Source organism: Lipophrys pholis (assembly GCF_963383615.2).
Source record: "Lipophrys pholis genome assembly, chromosome: 2".
NCBI lineage: Eukaryota > Metazoa > Chordata > Actinopteri > Blenniiformes > Blenniidae > Lipophrys > Lipophrys pholis.
The window spans coordinates 28,473,110-28,482,638 of NC_137636.1; positions in this window are offsets into that span (position 1 = coordinate 28,473,110).

Genomic DNA, 9,529 nt, shown 5'->3' on the forward strand with positions numbered 1-9,529 from the left:
TTACTACGACAATGGTGCACATGAAGTGTTTCAGAAAAGTTGCACTTTCCACCATTTCCACGCAGTCAGAACACTTTCAAAAAGTTACACCTTGGGAACCGTGTCAGAAGTTCCATTTTCAGTGGCTCCCAGTATCGTTGTCGTGTAAACGGACACCCAAAATGCAACTTAAGTTTGACTTTTTTCAATTGAAAACGTTGTCGTGTAAATGGAGCCTAAATGTCACTGCGGCTGTGTGGCATGGGGTTAGTGTGCATCTTTTGGGCTGATATGAAAACAATGCCAAAAGGGCCCGAGTGAGAAATTTTCTCTCAGTTTGAACACCGCTCGTGTCGATGTTTCTGTTTGAGATGTCAAATTGTGTGTTTTTTTTATTACGAGCAGAGAAAACCAGGAAACTGGATTCCCTTATGGCCAATCATCATGCTCATGTGACCTGGTGATATTAAATGCACGAGACCCAGATCGAACGGAAACCAGAGACTGCTGGACAAGAATAATATAATACGATAATACATTCTAAAATGTCAGATGAAACAGGATTGGGCAAGGAGTGCAATTAATCAACTAAGTGAAACAATGAATTGAAGGTACGAATAAAAGAACCCAATGTGGGGCTCGACTGCTCTATCAAGGGGACGAGTATAAAGTTATACACTAAAAAGTAAATAGGTCACTAGATATGTAGGCAAATCATGAATAAAACACTTCACACTTATCTATTAAAATCAAGAAAAACACTCATATTTGCCTACTTACGGCAATCAACTTAAAAACACTCACCAAAACACACAGGATAGCTACTCTACAACTTGATCATAATATTAGATAGTATTAAGGATTTTGTGGTGGGGGCTAGGCGCTCCCCCTGACCCCGCCTGCTTTTGTTCAGTTGGTGTTCCATCATCACACTTTTTTCTAATATAATTAGAAAAAGAAAACTTGACAGTTTTATTGTACAATTTAAAAATCTTTTTTTTTTTCACAATTACCGAAGCTTTTATGTGCATTAAAAAGCACTTTCTAATAATTGGCTAAATGAGACAAAAGAGGCTGTCTGGGACATCTTTTAGATCGAACAGTGACTTTCTGCATTTGACAATTATATTCATGCTGGAAAGTCCTAAAAGTGGAATTCGATTGCAAAAATTCAACTTTAGATTTGTACGCGAGGGGAAATAATTTTTCTTTGTACTCTGCATATATTTAACCGGCAAGAGACAAAAGAGATATACTTTCCCAAAGAAACAAACAGAAACATTATGGCATCCATAGCATTATACTGTATGTCCAATTGAGGTCTGTGGTTTAAGGTGTGGAGAATATATGTGTCAGTATAATCAATGTGTGGCTTTGAGGTTACATTTAAGGAAATTCTCCAACTTAATAAAAACATTCCATTGGCTTTTTATCATGTTAACCAGGCTGATGCAAACCTCTAAGCTGGAGCTAAAATATGTATAATCACTGCAATCCTTTATTATCCATCTTTGTGAATACAAAGGGTGCACTCCCAGCTTGGTTTTCATGTTTGCTCTGTCAGAAATGTTCACAACAACCAAATGAGCAGCTCCTCAAAGCTTTTGGCATCACTCAGTAAATATTCCCACCCCAGATCATCACTGCATGTGCACGACAGGAGGAATCGGAGCCAGCTACAAAGGCGGGGTCACCCAGCTGTCTGGAATGGGGCCACTCTTCGTCAGCTTCAGCAGGGAGTGCCGCTGCCACCAGGCTGTGAAATCACCGATCTGATGATGGGCGTCGTCCCCCTGACAGCGCAGGAAACAGTGACAGTGGAGGTTGGAGAATGAGTCTGGTGAAATATGGCCTGTCAGAAGGAAGAGAGGCTGAGCACAGAGGCTCGGGGCCGCCGCTCCCTGTTGCTGACTTAATCATTGACGCTACCTATGGAGCTGGTGGGTGGGTGGGTTTTGAAAGGACCTGACTGAGCCCCGACGCCTATCTTCCCTACATTGCATCTCCTCATTTGTTCCAATTGCCCAAGACTATAAACGCGAATATCCCGACTTCATTTGTGCTTTTCAAGGAAGAAAAGGCGTAATGAGAATTTATTGCCCTGTTGTTGCAACCATGAGAACTCCCAGGGTTGCTGGAAGGATTGTCCATTTACATACTCCTTAAAATTGATGAGTGAGGAAAGTGAGGGAACTGGGATGAAAGAAGGAGAGCACACTTTGGTAGCAGACACCAAAGACGAGCCAGATGTTTCAGTGACGAGGCAGGCAGTATTTAAACTGTCAGTCGGCGCGCCGATGCGCGTCTTGTGTCTGTGACACAAGACGCTTCTTTGTCTCGTGTAACGCCCTTCGCATTCGATGTGGTGCGTTAACACGAGGAGTGAAATGTTTGTTAACTCTGATGTATATGGTGGAATCAGCTCTGTGCACACGATGAGCTATTATCAAAACATACGAGGCAGCAACAGGAGCTGCATGCAAATCAGAACATTGTTTGTTTCTTTGCAATTCGAAAGTCCTCAGCCTCATTCACTATCTTCCAGCCAGTGGTTTTTCATCTGCCTCTATTGTTGCCTCACAAAGCCAGCCTTTCCTCATACCTTTCTTATGCAGCAATGTGTTTATCCCTACGGAAATGAAGATTTCTTCACATCTTTATTCATTTAATTAGGTTGCAAAGCAGAGCTAGAGCCCGAAGATGAATTACCTGTGGCCTTGATATTGTGCCACAGAGTCTCAACACAGTAGTCTCTCCAAAAATTAGACCTCAAGTCTGGAGGTGGGCTTTTTGGAAGCATTGCTTTACAGACTCGTCCCTATTCTCTCTTTGCACTTAATTCAATTATCCTTGCATAAACCTGCTGCAGTGAAGAGTGCACGTCCAAACTCATGTCTTTCTATGTTTCGTTGTGAGGCAGCAGGTCAAATTAGGGTGGAGCACTTTGAATCTTTGTCAACATTTTCATGTAGAAAGTCAAACTTGGATGTCCCAACAGGGCGTTTTTAACATTCTGCTCCGCATTTGACTGAGGTCACACATAAATCTTCCAAATCAGCATACAAAGCTGCCTCCGAAATGGCTCGAACTGTTAAAGATGTATGCGTTCAGTCGAAGCCTAATTAAGCTCTCTCACAAGCAACTTTGAAATTGAGGAGGCATAGCGCCCCAAACAAAAAGTCTGATTAAACTCAAACAATAATTATAATTTGGGCAACAAACACTCACTCATGTGTGACCTCACCGTGAACTGATGTACAAGCTGGCAGTGGCTAAAAACAGGACAGGGTTGGGGAGGGGGCATCCAGGGTGATCAAATAAGCGATGCTGAGTGTTGTCACCTTGTCATCAGTGTCAGGGTAAACTAATAATTATGCACTGCATGAGCAAAATGCCAGATCAACCAACCTATCTGGTGCACAGGGGAGGGAAACCAGGAGAGGAGGAGAGAGCATTATATTAGAGGTGAGGTAAGCGAGGGGGAATTTATGGCAAGTTGCTTCAGTAATTATCTTGTGTTTTTCTCCTTTTAAAGAAAACTAATTTTCCCGGCTTCCCTGTGGGCACCGCACAGACTGCGCTGTAATGTCAACTTTGCAAAGAGGCCAGTCAGAGAGGCAAAATAAAAAAAAAGAAAAGTTGATGGCCGATCAGTCTTTCTCAATCTGCCTGCTTTCATCACATTACTATCAAAGTTTGACTGCTTTCATCTTCATCACAGTGCAGCCAGCACAGCTGTGATGTGGCGCTGACTTTACCAGTAAGGTAGTAAATGGAATTCACTGAGGCTTCGTTCACACTGCTTGTCTTCATGCTCAATTCCGATTTTTAGCAGGGATCTGATTTTTTTTTGTGTGTGTGATCATTTCAAACGGGAGATGCCATGTGAATGCTTTCGGGCTCCAGAGCGCCAGAAGACGACGTGAAGTCACGCCGAGCTCTCTATTTAAGTATGGCACGCCGGTCAGCAGTAGGGTTGCCAGATGTGACTCACTGTTTCCAGCCCAAACAACGTAAAAACACAAACAACTCAATAAAAAACAGCCCAAATCTCAGCCTGTTTAGGATTCATGTTATAACCGTAAAACTATTTTATGTATAATAATGAACACACCATAAACAGGCAAATGCACAAAATAAACAAATTTAATTGTTAAAGTGTTTGGCTCCCCAATTGGGGGATACCCCCTTACCTGGCAACACTGGTCAGCGTGTAGATTCATTGTCCGGTGATTTGTTAAATACAAGCTGACAAAATCTAGACGACATGAGGAGGGAAAGACGGAGAATGAGGTCAAAAGAGTACAGCATTTAAAAGCTTTTAACATTTTGGCAGAGCCGCTTCCTCTGAGGCTTATTTGTGATGTGAGTCACACATCAATGATGAAATAGTCACATGTAGAAAAAAATCCAAATTGGTACCACATATTAACGTAAAAATCTGAATGGCGCTTTCACATGGTCACAAAACAGGTCGGATATGGATCATTTGTGAGTAAAAAAATCTGAATTGGGTCCCATTTGCCTGCCGTGTGAACAAGACCTTATATGGAAATTTTAAACTGTGTGAGCAGTCCCAAAGCACTCCACATCATTCCATTGGGAATCATTTGGATTTCAGTGTCTTGTGGAGATGGGAATGGAACCTGTAACTTGCCGGTTGGGTGACGACCACTTTACCAACCGAGCCATGCCGTCCACCAAGGCCAGAAAGTCAAATCAGCGGCCATTCACTGCAACTGGTAATGACTGACAACCCTGGAAAAGGTGTTTGATTGTATTTTTTTTCTTCAATTTTCAGCGTTAGCGGCCTACCCCCATGGCTTCCAGTCCCACAGGCTTTTTGTGTATTCAATGACGTCTCACCACTGAGAACGCTTGAAGATCTAATCAGTCCCGCTTCACTTCACTTGATCTGTTTCCTCTATTAGGTTGTAAGCTTGCAGCTGCAGAATGCGCGCTGCTTTACATAGGTTTGCTGGTAAAGCAAATGTGGCTTCTTGTAAAGGGAAATATTTGTCTTGGGGGGATTTAAGAACTCCCCCTACATATCTTCTGCTTATCAGTGATCAGACATAGCATTTTGCCGCCCAAAGCTCAGTATTAACATGTGTAATGGACTTGCTCCATCAATCCTGCAACTTGATCCGTGGGCAGTCTCCAGGATTGTTCCTTTTTCACAGAGGACTTATACTGGACTGTGACACATGTGCTGCCACGTTTGCAGAGTTTGTGTGCAGAATGAGAAGAGTTCTGCAACTTTCATTGAGTAATTCAGAGAAAAACAAAATCTGCATGTGAACATTCAAAGGGCTTTAATTAAATATGACACGGCCTATTTAAAAGACCCTGATGTGGTGTTTAGGACTCTGCCTCACAGCAGTTCATGTTCTCTGTGGAAGCATGGAGGTTTTCCGCAGGTGCTCTGGCTCCCTTCTGGAGGTGATGTCAGGTTAATTGGTGACTAAAAAAGGTTTTTGGGTGTGAATGCACGTTTCTCTGTGCTTGCCATGTGATCTACTGCCAGCGGGTTCAGCATGTATCCTGCTTTTCACGAGTCAGCTGGGATCAGCTCCATGCAACTCTAACTTGGACTGAGCACATAACAGAAGATAGTAAGATAGCCTATATGAACCGTCAAACGTTTTCAAACGGTCACCATTTTATGTTCTGGTGACACTCTAAGAATTAATAAATGTTATAAATTATAAAATAAATAATGTTAAACAGAAATGTTATGATTATTTGAATAGTTAAGACAATATTAGAAACAATCTGAGAGATACTGTAATCTATAAATTTTTTCAGCCACTGAACACGACTATTTTACCCCCCAAAAGTGCCATTGGTCAAGAGAGCATTGAAACTACATTTCCTGTCAGGTGATCAGTATAAGCTGATGCATCAAATCAGAGTCATGTGACAAGCTTTACTGACCAATTATACCAACGCTTTCTCCCGCTACCTGCTGCACGTTGCACTGATGTGTCCCTCCACTGCTCCTGTTCCACTTTCTTAGAACCGTGGCTGCGTTGGCATCTTGTGCGTCATGTATTTTCCATATCTCAGCGTTACAGCGTGTGTCTGATGGGCTTTGTTCTGTACACCCCTTTGGGTGTTTTTATATGCTCCACTCAGAATCTCACACTGTTTGGATTCACTTGGGAAACATCCTCGGGCACATTTCTGGTAATCACAATTGCATATTTGTTTGTTGTGAGAGATGGCCCTAAATCATTTATGTATATGTAACTCCACCAATTTTTATTCTATTGTAGGGAATGCGCTGCAGTGCATCGTTTTCATTGGCAATACCGAGAACATAAAGCCTGCACTGTTAAAGAGGCTCCTGGTGGACATTGTGCTTACTGCCTATACCCCACTGAGGAATATACGACTTCATTTATGCTACTTAAATAGCAGCTGCACGGAATTATGCAGAAACAAACACTGAGGCAGGCTTATGAAAAATAGATATAAAACAGTGTGACTCCTCAACAGGAAGCAAGAGAAGTACAGTCTGTCGAAAAAGGAAAAGGAATATCTCCCTAAATTCAAATAAAATTATTCATATGTATCGCTCTTTGTCTTTCAAACAGACTCGTGCAAACAAAATAAATGCTGCAACACGAGCACATTCCTAGAAACGTGGTCAAGTCTGCATACATGATATCGCACACTTCGGCACACAGCGTAATGTGGCATGGAGAGCTGAAATGGACCGATTTCTGTGTGAACAGCCTGAAAAACAAGAGGAAGTCCCATCACGGGGGTCAGGCTTTTGCTGGGACAGACCAAATATGAGAGTGCGAACTGCGTATCAAAACAACAAGATAATGGATTCTAATTCCAGCGGGGGCAGGAAATACTTCTTGGAGGAATGTCTGTGTTTTCCAAAAGCCCCACTTCAGAACTGAAACGCTCTGCACAGAGTTTGCAGCTTATTCGGTGTACTACCTAATTGAAAAAAGGTCAAACACGCAAGCCACGCAACAAATACTACCCCTTCGAAGATATTTCTTTTGTCACAGGAAGAACTGATTTGCCTTTTGCTTGAGGTCATCTGAACATAAATTCCTCTCACAGGGTTTGTTAGTATTCTGGAAGCTTCAGTGATCTACAGCAATGACATTTCCCCAGTTATCATGCGAAAAGTAACATTAATCCAGATACAGCATTTATCTGTTAACTGAATTGAGCGAAACAATGAAGACTAACAATGACTTATCAGTTAAATTACTGGTAGTTCCAGTTAAGACAAGTAGTGTTATTGCTGATTTATTTGAGGAAGTGATTCCCGCCACCATCTTCATTGAGCCTCACTTCATGTAAACAAAGATGATTATTTGAATTCTGAATACATCCAAATACAGTTTTTACACAACAACTATATCACATTACCGGCACCTCTAGTCTGTAGGATTGGTTGGAATGAAAAACAAATAAGCAGTTCAGATGATCTCCCATGTGGTTTTGCATCAGGCTTTAATATTTTAAGCTCTTCTTTCTTTGTCACAACATGTGCTCCTTTAAATGATTCATTGTGGACGGCGCGATTGGTCCTCGCTTGGTGTACTCAAAAGGTTTATCTAAAACAAAACACTAAAATATAAACTTGTCAAAATGAAAGGGATGCTGAGCTTTGGCTTGACGGCGAGGAACACAGATGGAAAATTTCAACTAATCAGATTTCTGAACATGTCAGATTGCAGAAACCTGGCAACAACGTGACTGATTCATTTCGCGGCATCACACAATAGTCGGTGTCGGTGTTCACTATCTCCTATGTAGTGTGAATGTGTTTGTATTTGTAAAGGTCAGATTTGCATCTCTGCCTGAGCCATGCGGGATGAAATCACATGCGGTATCCAGGAAAATGCCTTAATACATTAAACATATCACACCTAATCTTTTCTGAAGGGGTTGATTTCAGTAACTTGTCACACCTGTCATACAGCATTTCCTTTGGATCAGCTGATACACGCTCTGCGTAAACCTGCAGATGCGAACGAGTGCTGTGGGAGTGGTGCGTGCCATTCCCAGACCCTCCCGTGCACACAACAAACATGTAAATGCTTTTTTTTTTTTTTTTTGTATAAGACATCTGTGACAGGTTTTCCTGTTAAAAAAATACATCTTTGCATCAAAACATGTCAAAGATGCTGTATGGCAGTGAGCTGCTCCTGTTCCTCTGGGTGTCACATTCACACTGTTGCATATCTCTCAGTGGGTGTCACTAAAATGAATAGTAGATGTGATGATCGACAGTACAATGGGAAATAGCTTATATACCAAACGCGGGCAGGTTAAAACAATCCAACATTAAAAAAGATGTCATTTCATCTATGTGCGTAATTCAGTGTTTCTAAGCATGATTCCTTGCTACCATCAGGGGAAAAAGTAACACATTAAAAAAGTAACAATACTGCAATAAAAAACACATTTTGAGGACAATTTACTCCATGTACTCTATTTCGTTTCTATCAATATAACTCTCCAATGTGTAAACCCACAATTTGAAAGACTAGTTGAGAAAAATCCTTTATATCCTCGTGTTTTTACAACACAAATTATCATTGTGTCTTTTTCATATATGTGAGGGTAAATTTATTGATGTAAATTTAAAAAAAGATTGCGATAAAAAGTTAGTGTAAAGTAACCTCTATTCTAAAAGTGTACTTTTAATAATCACACTTTTGCTTGTAACTGAGTCCAACTTAAGCAGTGTAAGAGTTGTAGTTCTCCAGTACACGTTTTCAGAATTCTTTCATTGTACGACAGTTATATTAAGTTAAAGCTAAAGGAAAACATGCCAAAAATAAATGTGCTTCAAACAGGGAAATGCGGGCTGGATTTTTATTGTAAAGTAGTCTCACAGGAAAAGTCTGGGATATTTTTGGTCACTGATAGTAACATTTCAAACAATAAAACACTATTCAGCAAAACAAGACAATGGCTTTTTTACATTTGTGATGGGCGGTTCAGTTTGGAACATGAACAGGACGGATGGACCAGTCAAAGTCTGAAATGTATGATACGTTGTGCAACATGAAGTCAGTTTGGGATTCCTCACGAGATGAAAAAGCCACCCACCAAAAGTTAAACCAGCATTAGCTTGTTTGGCTTTACTGTAAACGGATCCACTACCTGTGCTTCTATTGTATTTCTGCAAAAGAAACTGTTCAAGTAATACTCCTTGTAGCACCCAGCAATGTAGTAATGGCCGATGATAGAACTGACAGTAATGTAATCATTTTGGCCATTGTAAATGTGACAAAGCCAGTAAAGTATAACTTGAAGATAATGTAATAGAATTAGAAATAAAATCGAATTTTCATCAATATGGGAACTTTGCCATTCACTGTACCTATTTGTGATCAGCAAGCTCCACAAAAATGGGAAATTCATTTGAATTTTATATTATTGGCCTCAGTTATTCCATTTTTAAATTATATTTTTACTTTAATGATGTAATTGTCAGACAATGATATAACATTTTCCAAAATGTTTTAAGGATATTTTATTACATTATTGGCTTTATTACATTTAT